Genomic DNA, 21,123 nt, shown 5'->3' with positions numbered 1-21,123 from the left:
TTCGATCACATTCCCATTTCTTCTAATCATATTTTTCTTCTATGCTTTTCAGTTTTCTCTTTTATTCATTTTGTTTTCCCTGTAAATCTTTCCGTCTTCTCGTTCTTTGTTTATCTAACTTTTCTCTCTTCGATTCATTCCCGCCCTCTCCTTCGTCAGCACTTCCTCGATCATCTTTTACCACATGTCACTTCTATCTCTAACACTATTTTGCTCATATGCTTTCTCATCCTTCTTCCTCTCCCATTCTCTCACCCTTCTCTCTTCCCCATCCTACCTCTTATTCTTCCTGCCTCCTTCCCTACTCTTTTCTCTCCCTCTCCTCCTCCACACAACTCGATAATGCAGACCCCTGGTATCTCCTCTTTCCCAATACCTGGCTTTAGGAGCACTAGCGAGGCCTCCCCCGGGGTCGTTTGTGCTCCTGTGTTTGTGTGTTTGTGGGGCTTTGGGTGTTGGACTATGAAATCTTTTGTGTGTTTTTCGATCCTTAGGTTTGTGCCAGTGAATACGTTTGTGTATAGACGTTTCTGTGTTTAGGACTGTGGTTGCTTTTATGTGTGAAAATTCTTGTCTTTATGACTGTGTCCGCTTTCGATTGGTACTGTGAAAGGAATTGTAGCTGTTTTTGTTGGTGAATGTTTATTGGTTAATAATTACTGCCTTCTCTCACATGCGTCCTATTTCGTTTTCCATCATTTACTTTTTTCACTTTATTTCTGCATCCTTCATTTGTCATTTACCTCTTTTGTTCCTCTTCATCTCCACCCCTCACCCTTTACCGTAACGCCAACACGTGTCTCTTTGTCTCTTCACCGGCTCTACTCCTACTTTCACGTATCCACATCTCCCAGTCTCACTGTCGTGCTCCCCTTTTCCTATCCCTCACCTCTCTCTTTTTCTTTCATTTCCCAATCCTCTCAGTACTGAAGACGCTCTCCCACCCCTTCCGTGACCCTTGTTACCCCTCCCTATCGCCCCATACCCGCACCCTGCCCCTCTGCCGCCCATTACTTGCTGAGTTACGGACCCCCAGTCAACACCGGCCGGCCCTGACTTACGACGCACCAATTACCCGTACCTGCTGTGTTTACCTGCCATTGCTGAGCTGGAGCCTCCCCTTCTCTGTTTACCTCTCTTTTTTATCTTTTATTTTTTTTTTTCCTCAGCTCTAATGCGCTCACGTCTCACCCTTTATCCAGTTGCACTTATCGAGCCCTCACTCATAACCCACACTCAAAATGTGCCTTTTCTACGCCTGTGGATTGCGTTCGCGCTTGTGCAACGTTTTTCCTGCTCGCATGTCGGGTTTAACTTGTGTAAATAAGTCGGCGACACCATTGCCTGTTAAATGATTGAAACAGTATGGTCTGGGTGTATTCTGCATTGACGAGAAGGTAATTGCAGAATTGGTAAATAGACTAGTAGTGACCGCATACACTTTCCATAATTATGAAATAGCTTATCTGTATATATTGCTAGCATGTTCGATGACCGCGTCTGCCAGACACTCAGGAAAACGTGGTTGCTTCTATGAAAAACTAAGCAACATTTAGGTATTATCAAGCGGCGACTCTTGGCAACTTTCATGGTCCCGGGCAAGAGTTAAATCCCGTGAAGTTTTAGAAGAATATTAATATCTCGAAAACCATGCTTCTTAGAGCAAAAGTGAGGGGTGCCAGCCTCCACCCTGACCTCGAAAGTAACACATCAAATTTTTAACTATACACATTCCCAAAGGTAAAACACACACACACACACACACACACACACACACACACACACACACACACACACACACACACACACACACACACACACACACACACACACACACACACACACACACACACACACACACACACACACACACACACACACACACACACACACACACACACACACACACACACACACACACACACACACACACACACACACACACACACACACACACACACACACACACACACACACACACACACACACACACACACACACACACACACACACACACACACACACACACACACACACACACACACACACACACACACACACACACACACACACACACACACACACACACACACACACACACACACACACACACACACACACACACACACACACACACACACACACACACACACACACACACACACACACACACACACACACACACACACACACACACACACACACACACACACACACACACACACACACACACACCTCAGAACAGAGAACGAGTTCTTCGGTAAGATAACATTGGTTGGCGTGTGCTGCCGGGGCCAAGTAAGCTGACAGAGGTCAAAGCTGATCTATTAGTATCTCAGTTATAGTGGCTTTTTTAGGCTAGCCCTTGTATAGGCTTGCTTAAAGCTGTGTATATGACGTCTTATGGTGAGAGTTGTCACATATTTTTATTCCTTTTATGGAAACCGCTTCAAGAAATACGATAATTATGCTAAGGGAATCCAATTGCTGGTGGAAGGACGTGGGTGTGTGAGGGAGAGTGTGACGTTGGTGCTGCACCAGCGGTAGGAGTGGAGGATGGCTGTTGGAGTTTTTAAAATTAGATGGCAATTAAGGGGAACAAATTACAAGTGATAAAAACTGTGCTACGAATGAGTAACAATCTCCAAATTTGTGATAATCCAAGAAGATGAACAAGTGTCATTTTTTTTTTTTTACAATAACAGAACAGAAGAAGGAAAATCAAAAGTAAAAAATATAATCCATACACCATATTACAGGTGTCCTCCATTCAAATGTAGGAAACCTGCCAAAATGCTGCTGTACAAGCAGAAAGAATTGCTGGTAGAAAGGAATGCCGGCTGCGATAAAGTTGGTACTCGTGCACGGGTTTTGTATCTGGAAGAATTTGGCGATCAGAAAGTAAGGAACTTGAATAAAAGTCAGCAGGATATGGGACTGATACGACCCAAGCAGTTGCAAAGATTTCAGTATTTGTAGACTTAAATGATGATTGTTGGTAGGATGTGCAGGAAATGAGAGCAACTAAGAGGGGGATATAAAACGTTCAGTATGACTGAAGTATTAAGAATTTGTAATTTAAGTGCAAAATTTATAATACAACTGTGAATGAATTGTACGCACTGTTGTTCACAGTGTTGTATGACCACTTAGTCCGCGTCCCTTCCCGTCATTCTTCGCGCTGTTGCTCATTCTATTATTTGTCCTCTTTTCTCACTTTCAGCCTCTGTTCGTTTCTTGTGTTTTGTTTCTCAGTTTATTTGCTTTGTTCTCTCTTTAAGGCCACTTTCTCTATCATTTCATTTTCTCTTCTATTATTCGTATTTTCAAACACGCTCCTGTTTAGTTCCTTCTGTTTCCTTTCCCATTCAACCCTTCTCGTTGTTCAGCCCCCATTAATTCTGCCTTCAGCTGCCTTTCTCTCCTCATTTTACCCTCGCTGCATTCCCCCATCCCCATCTTCTCCCTGCCTCCCCCCTCAGCCATACTTCCCAGGCCACGCTCCATCAACTTTCATGCATGTATCTTGAATGCAGATTTGGAGCCATATGTTTCCAAACTTGAACACGCGGGGAAAAAAATGTGTTCCTGCATGGGAAAGGAAGGAGAGAGATAGATAGAGAGAGAGAGAGAGAGAGAGAGGGGAGAAAAAGTGGCAAGTAGGATAGTTGAGGAAGACAAAAAAAAAAAAAAAGTACCAAAAATGAAATATATAACAATTGGAATACAAATTAATATAATAACTTTAAATGAGGAAACAGATTTTACGAAAGAAATGAGAAAAAAAAAAAGATAACTGATCATTGCGGTAAAGTGAAATGAATTAATTGGCCTACTGCCTCCTCACTTTTTACACATCAAAGGGTAAGTTGTACTGTTAACCGTAACTCTCTCTCTCTCTCTCTCTCTCTCTCTCTCTCTCTCTCTCTCTCTCTCTCTCTCTCTCTCTCTCTCTCTCACCATTTTCTTCTCTTGTTGTTGCTCAGCCTCTAATTTACAGCTTTCTTCACCATGCGTTTTATTGTCCTCTTACGTGGGCTGTTTTCCTTCCTTCTTCAGCCTAAATTTGAGTCCAACACTGGTCAAGTGTTTTCGGCAGATTCATGAATTCCAGGATATTTTAACTGGCTGACTTCTAAAAATGCCCAATATTATTTCCTGTTCCCAGATAATGAAACAGTCATGTGACAGCGGTAATCCCACCAGGGAACCATGTTGTTATTGAAATTTTAACGTATTTGTAATAAGCTCAATGCAATTATTATTAAATAAAATCAAACTTTTCACGTGTGTGTGTGTGTGTGTGTGTGTGTGTGTGTGTGTGTGTGTGTGTGATTTTCATTTCTTGTTTAGGTGATATTTAGCCAATCAACCTGAGGACGTCATTTTCATAACACTTTTACTAGCGTTAGACGATTCAGTCAGCTTGTAATGGAGCACAAAGAAAAGCAAACATCAACAGACGTTTTGGTCGATTTGAGGGTACTGTATTTGTTATAGGGTTAGGTTTTAACTGTCATGGTATTCAGTGAGTAAGAGACAAGAATAGGCTTAGAAAAAACGTCCTCGAGATAAGCAAATCAGGGAACCCTTTGCAGTGAAAAGGGCCGGGAATTCTTTACTTTTGATACCTCGCTCATTCTCGCACTTACAGGTGAGTGACTTTTCCAAGCATCCTTTTCTGATCATGTTTACCGTCGTACTCACAAATTCTCTTAGTTTTACTTGTTTTCTATTTCTCCTGCGATTGTCGTATATTTCCACCGCATGCTCATGCTTACTCTGACTTCCATAACAACTCTCATTCAGATTACCATCACCATTCAGGCTTGCGCGCGCACGCACGCACGCACGCACACACACACACACACACACACACACACACACACACACACACACACACACACACACACACACACACACACACACACACACACACACACACACACACACACACACACACACCAGCAATATCTTAAGGATAAGTAATACAGTAACGCAGCACTATTTAGAAACTTTCAGAGATGCACTCCTACACATTATTAAACACAAGACTCCATTGCTGTTATACATTCAATCTCATAGTCAGAATATAAACACAAGCTGATCATTGAAATAACTTGAAAAATATTTAGGAAGAGAGGAGAAGGAAAGAGAATGAAAAGACAGTAAGATTAAAGGAGGTAGGAAGTAATATGGTATGAGGAAGAAAACAGACAGGTAGGTGTATGCTTCAACACAAAAGGAGGTAGAAACGTTAGAAAACAAACTTGACAAAGAGCAGTTGTGAAATGGACGAGAGCAGGACATAAAGATATTTCAGGCGGAAAAAAAATGAGACATGAAAGAGGCAGAGACGCTGTAAGGAACAGAAATTGCTCTAGACAATGGATTGCAGAAGTGTGAAGGCAAGATCTGAGCTTGTTAGTATTTTTGTTTCAGGTGTTGTTGTTGTCTTCATTATCCTTTTGCGCACTTGTTTTCGTGTGTGGACAGGACAATTTATGTGTAAGTGTGGCATAAATTGCAGTAAGAAATATGCATATCTTCAAAGTTATTTGGCCCCATACTTCGTATGAATATAATATACATTATGTATATGATGTGGATTACGAGAAAAGTCCTATCATGTAGGTTGCGCTAACGATTTAGCTGATCTAGTTTAATAATCGAATCTATTGTAATCAGTGGATGATAATGACAGTATGACTATATGAGTACTAACTCTCCCGATCTAATCTGCATCCCTGCAAATTCCCAAACCATTATAGCTCTCCCCTCCCGTTAATTAACTCTTAAGTCATGAGAGTCCAAGTATCCATCATTTTGTCACGCACACACTCAGGCTGTTCACTACATCAAGCCTCCTGTCACCCCTTGTCACCCACCAACCACACGCCTCACCTGCATTAACACTAGGTCACTCTCCTTCTGTCTTAGCCACGCATCAGTCACTCCATCATTCAATCCACTTCCCATTCTGTTCCACTGCGAACCCCGACAAGAGGTCAGTATCACACCATTCTTAGTGTTAATAAAGCTGCTTCTTATTCTTCTTGCTCCAAACACTGTATGTATCCTGCTAACTGCAACAATGGTATTACTGCTGAATTTTAGATAACAAGCGATTAACTAGTACGATAAAAGTATAGGCCTAATATAGTGCACTAAAATTGTACAGCACTCTTTTTAAGTAAGGCATATAAATAAATCTAACGGTATATTTTTACTCTTCCAGGCAGAGGGTAGCCCGGCTTTAAAGATTATTTGTTTAAACAGAATATTTTGCATGGTGTGTGTGTGTGTGTGTGTGTGTGTGTGTGTGTGTGTGTGTGTGTGTGGTGCTTCACAGTTTTGTTATTAAAGATGGATTCATTACCTGAACCTAAAAATCTTATTGTAACCCAAGTTCAATTGTCTGGTGCTATCACTACTGGGAGTTACTTTTCTCATGCTGCCTCTGTTTAATTATCTCGTATCACCCACTGAATTCACGACAACCATCACTCGTCCTCAGTGTCCCCAAAGGAGGACGGAGCTGGGCATTTTCAAAAGTTAATAGAGGGGGAAATCCTGGGGTACGAACCTGTGAACTTCGCGACTATGAGCCAATAGGCGGAGAGCGGCATGCCTAGTACCCTTCCAGCAAAATCCCTCACACCGGATCTCTAGCCATTAATGGGTTAATCACGCAACCTGCCTCAGTTACGTACTAAGTGGTCAGTTTTGATGATCACTGTTTTATAATTTAAAAAATCACCTTTTGCTCCATATATTGTACAGTATGTTATTAACCACCCTTTCATCCCTTCCCATTTGCATCCACTCACTATCATTAATGATCGATCCCTCATAGCATTGCTCGCACACACACACACACACACACACACACACACACACACACACACACACACACACACACACACACACACACACACACACACACACACACACACACACACACACACACACACACACACACACACACACACACACTATAGCCAATCCCCACCCACCATAATTGACCTGCACGGATAAAAGGGGCCCCACAAGCTTCTCCATAATTCATCCACTCATACAACACGAGAGTGGCCAGAGTTATGATCTTTACCAGGAAAATATGAATATCAAAAGGCTTCAGGTGAAAATATTTGTACGGGTCGGTCTGTTTAATGTTCGACTGGTGTGTGTGTGTGTGTGTGTGTGTGTGTGTGTAACTACATAGTATTAACCTGCATGTGTTTCAGCTTCTGTCTGCTTGTGTGTCTGTCAGTGCGTGTTTGTATGTATGTGTGTGTATGTTTCTGTGTTTGTAGGCAAATACCTACGTTCAATACTTGAAAGCATTTGTTACTAATTACCAAGTTGATTAAGGCCTTGTGTACCTGACCAGGCATTTGGTTCTTTTTTGTATTAACACTGCACGGTTGCTAGCTGTTCTATGTAGGGATGTGCCCATAGTATCGGTATTGGCGGAATCAGCCTTTTTTTTTTTGTAGTATCGGTATCGGTATCGGCAAGGTAAAAATATGGCCGATACTCCGATACTTTTCTGGTTTATTATGTGATTCAAGACCCTCATGTTTCATGACACTGATAAACAGATGGTTATGATATTATATTACATTATAATTACATGTATGATATAACTATCATATAATAATATTATGTATCGATTACTATATTGCTCCTTCATTAACAACACTCCCGTTACCGGCATCAAATAAATCAGAAAATCAAAATAAAAAAGTATCGGTATCGGCAAATTATCGGCCATTTGTTAGTATCGGAGTATTGGTATCGGCTGAAAAGTGGATATCGGTATCGGTGTCGGTGTCGGCCAACATCTTGGTATTGGTACATCTCTAGTTTTATGCATAACTATTCCATTCTGCGAGATTCGTTGTACATATCCATTGCACATTATTTTTTTCTTCATTCGGATTTGGATATTGGATAATCCGTCTTCCCATCAAATAAATTTTCCTGTATAGGAACAATTTCCTATGTTTGCCTCCAATAGTTGTCATTTTCTACAGTACATAAATCGTTTGTGTGGCACCCTATCATATGCCTTCTTCTTTATCCTGTGAGACACAGTCCACCTAACCTTTCCCTTCCTTTATATGTTCGCTGCTTATATCCAGTATTCCACCTAGTGTACGCAAACAGTAGGATGGTCCCATTTTTCCTCACCAGTTCCGGTGTGACACAGTATGCTGGGAATATTACTGTCACACTCGGTGTTATGGTATGATATTAAAGAGAGTGTTTTTATCGCTTGCCATTGGGCCTTTACGGGAGAGCAGTGAACATGGTATCTACAAAACTGTGTTTCCTGCATCAACAGATATCGAGCTTGTAACTGTACAGTCCTGAGTCCACAGATCGAGCAATTCGGCCACACCCTCCTCGGCAGCTATAGGAAACTTTGTGAAATTCTGCATATCGATAATACAGTTTTCATTAGTCTTCCGAAACATCCACAGACACATATAAATAAACACCCTTGCTATTAGTATAATTTCACTGGACCTTAATGTGACGACCATAATGCGACTGTATCACAGAATTACGGTTATCGTGTCCAGTGACAGTGATTTGGGTGTATTGCTGCCACTGTTGGTGTACTGGTGCCACTGTTGGTGTAATGGTGCCACTGTTGGTGTAATGGTGCCACTTTTGGTGTACTAGCGCCACTGTTGGTATACTGGTGCCACTGTTGGTATACTGGTGCCACTGTTGGTGTACAGGTGCCACTGTTGGTGTACTGTTGACAATGTTGGTGTACTGGTACCAATGCTGGTGCACTGGTGCCACTGTTGATGTATTGGTGCTACTGTTAGTGTATTTGTGCCACTGTTGATGTACTGGTGCATTCGCCAGTGCTTGCGCGTGGTTAGCGACAACATCACACTGAAATTAGGTTGGAATTTTTTGATAGCATGAAGTCCGATGAGACCTCATATATATTTCAAGAAGAAATAAATAATAGTATCGATTATTGATGCAACCCGGAAATTGGTGTTTTGATAAAGGGTTTGTGTGTAGGCTGCGCGGCGCCTCCAGCAGGAATAACACATTGAGTGTGTGGGACTGAAGCAACATGCCGCTATTGGAAACACTAACCTCCCTCACGTTGGTAGCACATTCTCTAGAACCTCCACAACATTGGAGAGGGATTGACAAACATGCTTACCTTAGATTCCCTCTCGTAGCTTAGATTTGCAGAAAGAATTAGGGAGGCGGGAAGATTCTGCATCCTCCCCTTGTTTTTTCCGCTGGAGACATAAATGTAATCTACTATAATTTTCTTTTTGTGATTGATTTTTTTTAAGAACATGGAATATGAAAAGGCCCTGTACCCTCGTATCGTTTCATACCTGCAAAAAGAAATCAAGGTGAATATTCGTAAATTTCATTGTAAATCTGGCCCCTGGTCCTCCTTCCCACCACCACTCTCATCCTCACCGTCCGTCCCACCCCACCCCAGCCACCCCAATCCTCCCACCCCACCTTGCCCCGCCTGCCATCCCCATCCCGCTCGTCCTCACCGCTTCTTCACCAAAATTCACTTTAAACTTAATGTCTCAAAGTCTCTCACACAAAGAAGGGACTGAAAGTCTGAGAGTGACACGTGCGGAACCCAGTGCCAATATACATGCAAAATTCAGCCGGAGATTTCGCTAAAGGTATTGAAAAAGTTTGGAGAAGTTGTCACATTTGCAAAGTTTTAGCGTTATTGGGTGAGCCTGCTTAGCGGCGGAGAGACTGCCTCCCATGCCAACACCGAGCCACGAGATGTCCAAGATTTTATTTTTACCTTCTGCCGTCATCTCTCTGTACTTATATCATCATCGTCGTCGTCCTAACCCTTTTTTGGGCGTAATGATTAACGAGATTCCCATTGTGCCTATCTACTGTCTGGCGACCTCACAGGCGTGGGAAGGAGCCTGTAGCAGAAAGCTAGGGAATCTTTTTGAGCTTCAATGTGATCTGATTTTGTAAAGAGACTAGAAATGTAGCCTAAGTATGAGGTGGGTTTCTTCTCCGAGGGTCTGTCGCACATGGAACAACCCTGCTCTGATAGTTTCGTTAATTATTTGGCAAGACGGAATGACAGCTTCCCGGATTTGAAAATTTTCCTTATTCCTTTGCTATGCAGTGGTGAAAGCGCACGAGAAGGGTGTTTTGGCATGGAGTTCAGCCCACTCATATCAGCACTGTATAATCACTGTTATCTGCAAACAGAATAGAACTATCACCCACTGCAATTCCAGCAAAAAAGTACCAGTGGCTTCCTTCTGTTGACGCTTCATTTTTCTATGTACTCCTTTCTTTGATAGTGGAAGCCAACAGTTACGGCAAAAAAGAAGCAAAAGTCTTCTCCTGTCACTCCACAACAAACCTGTTTTTACGCCACGTATTTCAAGCCTTTCATAGGACAGACCCAAATGCCTTTATAAAATGGTTCATGATTAATAAAACTGGTTGATAGAATAATGTGTCGTGAAAAAGAGAAATATTCCCACTCGTTTATGACCAGCGTCCTTTACTCATATGGTGTTTGTAGCAATATTTTATTTAAATGCATAATTCCTTCGAGTGCTCTTTACTGAAGATAAGCTCAATCAGCTCTAAGGTATTTAAAAAAAATTAAGGAATTAAGGAATAAAGTACTATCATATTCAACTGCCAACTTGATACTGATGTAAGTTCTTTCAGCTATTAATTTTTTTGTGGCTGACTACCATTAAACAAGCTTTTTAAGAGTAATCTCAGTTTGTATTTAGGTTTAAAAAATAAATATTCAGTCTGAAAAAAAAGACGTTTAGATAATTTCTAACATCAGTCATTTATACTCGGAAAGATGTTTCCAGTAAGTAACTCAAGAACCATTGACAGCTCTCTTATCTGGCAAAGAGCTAGCATCGCAAATGGCACTCCTAGCATTACTACTTCCTTCATCCCGTCTCCTTCACGACCCTTCCGAGGCCAGTACATCTGCTCGCGTCACTTTGCTGAGAGCGGCACTGGTTGTATCGAGTCCCACGGAACTAATGGTCTTTGTGATATCACGACATATTTTCGAAGAGCTTGTACATTGAATTGTTTATCTGAAGCAAGATGAGACGACTTCAGAGACTAACAGGGGTAACAAACAGGGAGGATGATCGCAGGAATGGGACAGTAAGGACGAAGTAAAGTCTAAGAAAGTAAGAAGAGAGAGAGAGTGAACAAAAGCTGCGAAGACAGACAAACACAAGTAGTGAGGATGCAAGACAGACAGGAAAGTGAAGAAGGAGAGTTACTGCGGTAGCTTTACTTTTTCTTTTGCGGTAAGATGCAGAGATGCCCAGAAATGGTCAAGCCCAGGAAAATGGGGGTCTCGAGAACTACTGTATACAATAGTCAGAGGTAAAAGAGCACACGCAGGAACAAGTGATTCTCAGGAGGGTTATAGAGGGGAGAGAGAGTGTGTGTGTGTGTATTGAGAAGGATTTAAAACTTAAACGAAGTAATTATAAATACGCCCATTTTCCAGGATGTAAAGAAAAAGAGAGGAATACAAGAAAGCAAAATGCTTACGTTGGTAATGCGAAGATAATGGAGAAAAATCAGTTAATGCAAATGTCGATACCCAATACGTAAATTATTTCGGAATGACGAATTATGCAAGACTGAGGGTGGCAGCAGTCATCAGGTGCACTAGGGTCAGCGAAAAATAGTCAGGGGACTGGTTAGTTTGGTGTACTCGTTTTACTCTAACTTGGCCAAATATTGCCATCTTTCCATCTTGAATGCTTAGTTGTAACAGCTGATGTAGACTGTGTTACTAATCACGAGAATGTGCTATGGCGAGAATGTACGGACGTAGTATCTTCTTTATCTGGTACTGAGCAGAAAGACAAAATTCTGGCTGAAATTAAGATGAAAATTGTGTGTTTCACTAAATGGCTATGTTAAAATGAATTTTTGTGTTTCAGTAAATGGTTATGTTAACGTATATGAATAGTACTCAATAATGTAGGCTGATCGGAACACCTAGTTTGCTAATATGATAACCTAAGTTGAACATGCATCATTCAATACATGAACTCGGGTACATTATACCTGTACCTCATGCTGTCACTGTCCATTTCCCGCCATTTATTATTAATTACCTTTCTGATAATGCGGGCATTAATTGTTTCCAATTATAAGCTGTCATGATGGCACCGGACAGCCTGGATTAAAGTAATGACAGGTGATGATTATTTGAGCGTGCTATAATACAGGTAAGCGAGGTAAAGGTAGATGGGGGCACAGTGGTGGTGGTAGTAGTAGTAGTAGTAGTAGAATAATAGTAGTAGTAGTAAATGGAGGAGGAGCTGTTGTAATCCCAAGCTCATATGAACGTGAGCAGTGGACTGCAGGCTGAAGTTGCGCCCCCACCCCACCCGGGAAGGAACTGAGAGACTTTTGTACACTCGGGTAACTGAGTCGCCCATTTATACTTATGTTACCGCGAGAAGGCATTCCTCCCCAGCACCTGGGAGCATGAAACATTAGTACAGATGAAGTAGGATGCGATGTAAAAAGAGAGGAAGATGGAGTGAAAAATAAGGGAGCGTGAATCAAAGAGTTGGGAAAACTACAGTATAACAGGGGACAGCGAGGCTAAAGGAAGGAGTAAATTACAGTGCACAGAAGGGCCAGAGAGTTTTGAAAAGAAAGCCCATCAGTGTGATGAGAATTTTTAGATAATACAACAGAAGCGTTCATTTGCTGCCCTTATTGAAAGATTGGCACTGATATCTGCTTTCAAGATACGGTTACCGAGCGCCGGGACAAGACCAGGACTGTGGCTGGTGATGGCTGCAGAAAAGTGTATATTGTTAAGGTGTCTGTACTCTTTTCACTTCAACCTGACCCAGATTATCGTCCTTTTTGAAATTTATTTCCCTGTCTCATTAATAGAAAAAGGCAATGCTGTGCTTCTGCATACTTTCCATACCACGTCTTCGTGGCTAGCTCTAGTGCTAATCCACTCTGTTCAACATTCACGATGGTGAGGTGTAAATTGTAGGCCAAGTTAACGTGAAAACAATATAGTGAGGGACTGAGGTAGCGCAGCAGGAAACTTGTGCTGCTTGAGTACACAACAACCCAGAAATCAGTCCACCGAAGATGTGCGTAGGTGTGAAGGCCAGTCGGTTCAGCACTCCATGCACCTCCGCCAGAGATCTTTCCCCCTCTCGGTATCATCAAGGAGGGCTCATTTTCATATGTCAGCTGCCCAGTGTGAGCATGGCACCCAAGAGCAGTGGACGGATCCGCAAATGTCAAAGTTGCCAGGCACTATAGTCCTTACCTGCTATTTTGGAACTGTCGTGGAGAGGAGGATATAGGGAGCTGTAGTGTGTCTTGTGTATTGTTCACCTTGATATGTATGTGTATTGTTTATTGTTCACCGGTATACAATACTTGTTCGTGCTGCATATTGTGCGTCTCTCTGCATGCATTTGCAGACGACACATACACACAAACAAACAAGCCTTCTGTCACAATCACACTTCCTTGGGTAGTTAGTGACTTAAGTTGCGGGCAACAGTTGTGCACAGCAGTACTTACAACCAGCTGTCCACACCACACGCTCTCCCTGTTACTGTGCATCTACTGTGTTATAGTCTTATTGGCTGTACTCACTTGATATTTAATAGCTCTGGCATCAACAAATGCTTCTTCTTGTGAATTACAGATGTTTATCCATGAATGTGCTTTACTTTCAACCGTTAATATTTTTAGTAATGTTTGTAATGTTCAGGAAGTCTTCGTTAGTCTCACATGCGTTCCAAAATATCACATCATACTCCATACAGTTAGTACTATAAACTGAGAGGATATTGGCATATCAGCTTTATAGATGAACGGTAGAAATTTGATAAACATTTTCCTTTAATTATCCCAACACTTGATAGCAAAACACAACATCAAAAGGAGACCTTGTAGTGCAATATATTTTTGGGGTCCCTTTCCCAGGAGGATTGGGGAGGAGCACAGAGTCTCCCCTCCCCAGATTTTGAACTCATAATGGTCCTTTGCCCAAATTTTCCATGGGCAATCCAAAGCCATTAATCTGTTTCATTTAGAACACATTGCCTACGTTTGTGAATGATTATTCATATTTTTCTCACCAAACGTCAGTGAGCATCTTGTCATTCATTACCGTGCTTCAGATAGAGGCAACTTCATGTCGTGTATATCAATACATTGTGTTCTTCTGCCACTGCCCGTTCCGAAAGTCATTTGACAAACCATCTGGCCAGTCATGAAGCAACTTTATTATCTATTTTTTCTCCTTTATTTCGTTCAGCAGTTACTTTGCATAGACACATATTTATTCACTCATCACCATTGCAATATTCACTTTTTAAGATAATTCTCATCCACGTATGATTAGCAATCACTCGCTTTCCCAGGCTGTGCAAGCACCGTTTGTAACTTCATTTTAACGAAGGTTGGGCAAACATTGTAAGGAACATGAAGCCTGGTATCATTTCAGGGCAATTCTAGTGCATTAACATTTCATTCTACAACAGCGCTTACCACCAGTCACACATGGAAGGACAGTTAGATATATAGGCCTCGTGCCCAACGTCCAGCACCCAGTTCCGGAAGAAAATAACTTTTTTTTTTTTTTTTCCGATGACCAGGTACAATCAGATTAGGGGACCATTTTGATAAACAGCCAAAGAAACTCATCCTTCACACAAATTTAAAGTTCACTGAGTTTCATGCAACCAGAACTTAGTATTCTGTTTGTGGGACTGGCCCAGTTCCGCCAACTAAATACATACCAACTGTACAAATTAAATAAGAAGCAAATGAACGTGCAATGCTGGGTAACTCAACACACCGTCATTAAGAAACTGTGGTAATTATGCAACACAACACAACACAACAGCAAAAGTGTTTTACCTACTTGTCTTTCCAGCTCACACAAACAGCAGCCAAACACACGCTCGCAGCAACTTAAAGCTAGACAGTAATACAAGAGGCCTTTACCGGAGAACCTCTGTGCCTGAGTCAATATGGCCCGCTTCTTTACCACACACACACACACACACACACACACACACACACACACACACACACACACACACACACACACACACACACACACACACACACACACACACACACACACACACACACACACACACACACACACACACACACACACACACACACACACACACACACACACACACACACACACACACACACACACACACACACACACACACACACACACACACACACACACACACACACACACACACACACACACACACACACACACACACACACACACACACACACACACACACACACACACACACACACACACACACTACCTAATTCATAACCTACTCTTGTATCCTAGCTGATTGCTTCTTTGTACATGTGTTTGCTCCATTCTCATCTCGTTGCTTTCCTACAGTTTATTCACTCATTCTTTCACATCTTCCATCTTCGTTTCCTTCTCATGATTTTTCCTTTTACTATTTTTCTTTTCAACTTTTCTTTCATTCTGTCGCATATCCATGTTATTTATCTCTCTGCACACACATATTAGTTACAGTTCCTCATTATATCTCCTATTTTTACGATCTCCTCTTCCATCTCATTCCATATATATATATATATATATATATATATATATATATATATATCCATCAGTCAGTTTATCTATCTGTCAGCCGCTACATCTCTCTCTCTCTCTCTCTCTCTCTCTCTCTCTCTCTCTCTCTCATCCTACCTGAATTCCACTCATTATTTCTCTCTCTCTCTCTCTCTCATCCTACCTGAATTCCACTCATTATTTCTCTCTCTCTCTCTCTCTCTCTCTCTCTCTCTCTCTCTGCCACCAAGCAAACTCTTTCCACGTTAATTATTTTCCTCATCACCCTCCACTGAATTACTCGGGCCGGTTCGAGCCCCCGTGAGACGAGTACCAGCAGCCTGAGAGTGTGCTTGTTGTACCTGGAGGATTTGCTTGCTCTCCAGTGCATGCTTACCGTCGAGGACCCACTGAGTGCAGGGAAGTGGGGTGTTGGGTACGAGTGTAGCTTCCTGGGTATAGAGATGAAGAGCCAGGGTTTGTGGGTTGTGTAGTGTAGAAGTTCCTCCTTACAATTTTTTTTCTCTCTGTCTGTCTGTCTGTCTGTCTCTCTCTCTCTCTCTCTCTCTCTCTCTCTCTCTCTCTCTCTCTCTCTCTCTCTCTCAAGAGAGAGAGAGAGAGAAGGAGGGGGGGGCATCAGTTTATGCTGCCACCTTACAAAAATTATGGGTGCTTACTGAACTATAGGGTAATATGAAATAGAGAAGGCGGATAATAGTACTTACAAGTTAAAGGTGTTACGTAGACCCTGCTGCTGATTTCATTTAGTGCAGCAACCAAAACCTCAGAAAAATGTTGCACAAATTATTAGAAAAATATTATATTCCCATGATGATGCCTCGAAGTATATTACACAGTAAATTAAATTGTACAGACATTTATATATTTGCTCACACTGTTCTACATGGCAGAACAAATGTGAGAAAAGCTAAAGTTGAAGCAGTTTTGTTGAACCATTGTCAGTTTTGTTTGCATGTAAAAATACACTAACTAATGAAGTGCTCTCTTTCCGAGGCGGTAATACAGGTGCACAGGTTCAGATCAAACTTTATTAGTGAGTTATGCATTGTTGTGTCAGTACCTGGTTTAAAAACTGATAGGCAATCATAATCGATTTGGGATTTCCATCTTTTTTTCCTACTTCATTACCAGTGGCGAACCTGAGGGGCGGGGCGGGGGGGGGGGACGGTTTGAAACTGCCCCCCGGGCCCCCAGTTGAGGGGGGGCCCCCAAAAGCCTTAAAAATTTATAAGATTTTTTATTAATATTTAAAATATATATATATTTATCATCCCGACAATCCCGGCTGAGATATTAGATAAGTTTTGAGAATGAGCGGGGCTAGGTTCTTTGCAGGGCCCTCCTCCAGGAGGGGGGCCTCGCAAAGAACCCAGCCCCCCGGGCCCCCAAATCTCTAGGTACGCCCCTGTTCATTGCCCCGTTTCCAAGGTCATTCATTTCATTTGCATTAGTTGGCTAATCATCATGGGGGCGTACCAAGCTGTTGTTCATTTTCACGTTGAAGTTTCATTGCAAAAGGTTAAAATTAATCGTAATTCCAGGTTTTCCTTTTTAGAAAAAGTATCTTTTTTCTTTGTTGTATTAAATATCGGGACAAGTATTAAATTTTACTATACTTGCTCCTCATTTTCGGTATTATTTTTTCTTTCTCTCCACTTGGGTTGAATTGGTGTTTCACATGATCGGAAAAGCGCTTTTAGAAATTTAACTAACCTCGCCAAGTCTTACATAACATATAATATGAAGAGAACTGGGTGTTTTGGTCGGGGATGTAAACGCCATTGTTGTTGGATATGGCGACATAGTTCAACTGTATACGTTATAATCTCTTTGGGCAAGGCTTAATGTGGTTAATATGTTCCCGACACCCTACATCAAATCAATCCACATAGGACAGGGGGGGAAAAAAGCCGTTGGAAAGAAAGAAAAAAAAATTAAAAGAGGAGCCCGCAAAGAAATTATTGTCCAAATATCAGTCTAGAATTTGCTACGGTGTGCGAAAGGCATTGACGTTACTTACCCGAATGCGCTACCAATATCTCCCCTGATTGTTATTCACTTCAGAAATTATACATATCAAAATAGTTTTATTTTTCTATTCTACATTTTTCCATGATAGCTTATCAAGGCTATATATCTACAGTTTTTACCTTCTTTCCCCTACTTTTTCTTTAATTATACGAATATTACATGCAAATACTACGCCCATAGAAGAAAAAAATCCCTCCGCTATGCTGACAAGTACCACAGGCATCCAGAGCATGAAACATCCTCCATACACTTCAACATCTCGTGCCAGTACCTTCGACTCCTGAAAATTATCAGTATTCATTTTTTTAAACCCAACTTTCGTCTTTTCAACTCTCAAACTTGGCAGATGCCCTTTAATCAGACTTATTACAGTTGTGTATTTCTTTTCCAAAGTTCGGGCTCCGTAAGTTTTATATTTTTCGCTTTTTCCGTCAGTCACGAACTTCATGTATAATTTTTTCAACTTTTAATGCATTTACTGACGCAGCTCGCAACACTCCAAAGTACCATCTTGTTGCCGTGAAAATTTCTTGCCACTCGCTTCCACCATCTCATTTCGGCTACTTGTCTGTGTTATAGCATCGTACCCCTTAATTTCCTGCAGCCCACACTCCTCCCAGCGCTTTCATCATCTGCCGTATAAGCAGTGTTTGAAAACTTTACCTTTTTCCCCCCACCGCCACTGCAATCTTTGCTTGCTGCAGTCATCACTTTTTTTTTTATATTTCCCAGCATTCCCTCACCACAAAATTCGTATAGCTAGTTAATGCAGTATTGGATTTGGGTTGTCCATTTTCCTAAACAACCGTGTTCTGTCATCATTGGTCGCTTAGCATGGCGCTCGATTAAGAATAACTAGGTCTTGAGTTTGATGGGTAATACAACTAAATAAAATAGAAGTGCAGTCATAAACATAATTATTAGGTCAACGGAATATAGAGTAAAACATTGTATTATAAAAATGCTTTATTAATAAGCATTGTCCTAAAACCAAACTTGATCATAAATCATTGTTACCAAATCAGTATTGCAAAAAAGGCTTAGAAAGTTGTTGAATTTATTAGCACGTAAACAAAGCAAGATGATCAGGCACTCCAGGAGATAGACAATAAGTGAACTGGGAATGTGCCGTCACGTCACGCAGTATTGTGTCACTCTGCTGATGAAAACATTTAGTATTCATGGGTCGTGCCGGAGGCGGGAGTATGATTGGGGGACGTCCTCATACCAGTAATGGGTTAGGGGATGGCCTGGGAGGGAAGGTTAAGTTCATGACAATAATGATAAGGGATTACAGTAGAGGGAAGAAATGGGAAGAAGGGGAGATGTTTAAGGCTTTCTACAGTAATCTTCTTCGAATACAAAACGCCCTGTCCCAGTGATGAGAAGTATACAACGCTTCCATGCATCTGCCACAGTTCTTTATCGTTGCTCACCAACCCTTGAAAGTTATCAGCTTTCATATTCTTCTCCTTCATGTTGTCTTTAAACATTATTCTCGATCTCCTGGTTTTGTTGTCTCATCACATTTGATTCTATGCACACCCGTCGTTAGCCTCTTGTTCTCCATGCTTTTGATACAAGGCCTTGTGCATATAATACCCTTCACGGTAAATCAGAGTGAGACGGAAATTATTCTTATTATATGCAGTTAAAAAAAAGTCTCTGGCTACGATCCATTCACTTGATTGTGTGCTGCCTTCTGGTGACTTAACACTGAGTGACAAGCCAAATGGTTTCCTGAAATCCAGGGAACCATTTACTGTGTTGAATGGTAACCATATAACCAAATGACATCTGGTGGTCTAGTGGGTTAAGGGGCTCCAAGGGGACAACACCAGTATGTGTTTACATTTTGGCGGTACTTGAAGGCTATTTCTTACATAATATCATTCAAGGACGAGTGAGGCCGATCATCCAGCCTTAAATGTCAGGACTGAGTAGCCTAGCCCTAGACCCCTACACTGCTGGCGGGGCAAACAAGTATAAAATGATGCATAGATAATAAAATAGGTAGACAGATAAATAGATTTAATGTACACGTGCCTATAATACGCAACACGTGCCCCTGACAATCGTTGTGCAGTGTGTCCTGGAGATATTATTTAGAGCAACGCGGCAAGCGAAAGTACAGCAAAATTATACAGTGTGACCAAAAATGCATCTATTACGGCATTTTCCTTCAAGTTGGAAATTATTATCATAGCCAAAACCTTAACACTCCACGTTTCCCTTAGTAGTAGTAATAGTAGTAGCAGTTTTTGTTGTTGTAGTACCAAGCTCATAAGGATGTGAATCCAGTGGACAGCAGACTGAAGTGGCCCCTCTCCTGCATCCCACCAAACTCCTTTCGGGGGATAGGGAAGGAGTCGATGGATGTTTTTATAACCGTGTAGCTCCACCGCTCAGCCGTAGTGAAGATTGCCCATCACGCCTCCTTATCGGGTCTTATCTCAAAAATGGAACGTGGAGGCAGTGAGGGTCCGGTGAATGGAGGGATAATGAAGCAAAGAGAAGTGGGAATGTGGGGAGGAAATGTGAAAGGGCGAATGAGTTTGAAAAACCGGCAGGCCGGGTGAAAAGAATCAATCGGAATGAGAATCTCTGAATGGCCGATCTTGAAGAGAAGGGATGAGACTTACGATTGAATTTGAATATCAAGGTATGCTCGAGGCACTCGTGGATCGTGTGCTTATGAGACCTAATAAATATTTAACAGTATCTGTCTATCTGTCTATCTGTCTGTCTGTCTGTCTATGGCGTGACGCCTTAATCCCATAAAGGATAACCAGAAAATGATTCACCTCCATGTCACCCTGTCCTCCGCCATCAGGCTTTCCTCTCTTTAGTTCACAAACCCCTCTCATTTACCTCTCCACCCTAACCCTCCGTATCATCCTCGGTCTCCCAACACCCCTCCTTCCCTCCACTTCACTCATGCGCTCTTCTGGTCATTCTCTCATTTTCCATCCTCTCCACATAACCAAACCAACTCGAAAGTATTACTCCCAATTCTAATGATAAATAAGAGAGCGCAAAAATGGGTAAAATCATGAATGATTTGAGAAGTCTTTGACTAGAAATAATGCTATGACCAAATTACCACACTATTAATGCGTATAGGTAATGACTGGAAGTTAAATTGGAGCGAAAGGTGACAAGCAGCCAATTATGAAACATTTAACTATATTTTATTGGCAAAAATATGTAGAATTTTATCAACGTCTCGAAATCAAAGGGAATAATAAACTTAGTTATATTCTGTAAGTGGTTTTTGAGAGAGGGGAGGGCGGGAACTGTCTTATTTTTCTCATAGCTGCCTACTGAAATTCTTTCTTTTCGTCAACGCAGTAAAAATATTTCAAAGAAGAGGAAGTCCATATAACTGCAGAAATTCACAACGA

Source organism: Coenobita brevimanus, chromosome 13 (assembly GCF_032717465.1).
Source record: "Coenobita brevimanus isolate Jiangsu-jjx chromosome 13, ASM3271746v2, whole genome shotgun sequence".
Classification (NCBI taxonomy): Eukaryota; Metazoa; Arthropoda; class Malacostraca; order Decapoda; family Coenobitidae; genus Coenobita; species Coenobita brevimanus.
This window is presented reverse-complemented; position numbering follows the sequence as displayed.